The sequence below is a fragment of the Chiloscyllium plagiosum genome, unplaced genomic scaffold (genome assembly GCF_004010195.1).
Source record: "Chiloscyllium plagiosum isolate BGI_BamShark_2017 unplaced genomic scaffold, ASM401019v2 scaf_44057, whole genome shotgun sequence".
Taxonomy (NCBI): Eukaryota; Metazoa; Chordata; class Chondrichthyes; order Orectolobiformes; family Hemiscylliidae; genus Chiloscyllium; species Chiloscyllium plagiosum.
In genome coordinates this window covers 1-1258 of record NW_025142324.1, presented here as the reverse complement: position 1 = coordinate 1258, position 1258 = coordinate 1, and the positions used below count along the sequence as shown (strand labels likewise).

General features: G+C 43.7%; 1 non-coding gene across 1 annotated transcript; it reads left to right on the top strand.

Annotated features, from left to right (window-relative positions):
* The first annotated feature begins 514 nt into the window (after positions 1-514).
* On the top strand, positions 515-587 carry trnar-ccu. Its single transcript has one exon. It is a non-coding gene; the product is annotated as a tRNA-Arg (tRNA).
* The last annotated feature ends 671 nt before the right edge of the window (positions 588-1258 follow it).

The following is a 1258-nucleotide window of genomic DNA, read 5'->3' as shown; positions in this document are numbered from 1 at the left end:
GGATTCTTTAACTACTCTGTTAAAAATCATTGTCCCTGTGTTGAGATTATGGCAAATGCTGTTTATAGAAACTTATACAAGATAATTCCAGGACTTGGAAGACCTTGGGGTGAATTGTCTGAAAGAGACAGCACAGCCACAATGGGCTGAATGCCTGCTAAGATCCTGTTGATTTATCCTCAATGCAGCTTTTTGCAACATCTCCACTTCCACCTGCCCCACTAACTGCAAATATCTTGAAAGTGGTGCACAAAATAAGACTGAGCCCTTTGCTATTTTCCTGTCTGCTCCATTTTCCTCAGACTTGAGTTGTGCAAAGTTGGAGTTTGGTTGATTTCTCATCTGTCCGTTTGGGGAGAAATGGGAGGCGGGATCAATTTATCAAGCAGCCAACAATTTAGCATGAGATGGAAGGGATAAGAACCAATTAGTGAGAGTACAACAGACAGAAACACACACTATGAGAAGTCAGGGTACAGTATTTAAAAGCTGCCATTGTAACACTACATGTGGGGCCCCAGTGGCCTAATGGATAAGGCACTGGCCTCCTAAGCGAGGGGTTGTGGGTTCAAGTCCCATCTGGGGTGTTTCTGTGGCTTGTCCTTTATTTCTAATCTGTTGTGGAAAAATCCCCCCCTCTGCATTCAGTTGATGGTCAGTGGGATCCAACATGATCTTGCACAATCTTGCACAAGATTTTCGAGGATCTGCAGGATTGAATGTTGAAGGTGGTGATCAAGTGGCTGCTATTTCTGGATGGGGACGAGATTCCTGAGAGTGCGGTTGGAGAGGCTGCTTTTGGAAGCCAGCTCTCATCACCCTCTCATCACCAAACCAACCCTTCAACACTGATCCCTCCACAACATCGGATATTACCAACAGGACAGTATAGAAGTCAAGCTAGCTCACTGTTTGTACAGCCAACATTGAAGGAATGGTATCAGAAAGACAAGAACAAATGGGTCAATGCTAATTCCTGCATCAGTGAGGAAACAAACAACAGATGAGGCGACTGTGGTGAAACAGACATTTGACTGTTTAACTTCAGATCAATGAAGCTTAGAATTTGACTGCACATACTGAAGCCCATCGTGTCTATGCTGTCTCTTTGGGAGAGCTGGGAAATTAATTCCACTCCCTTTCGCTCCAGTTTATCAAATGTTTGTTGCCACATGTATCAAACTGACTTGGAAATGTTTTAATTCCATGGTCTCAAAGCAGCCAGGCAGAGTTTTAAAGACGTTAGGTCAGAGATTAA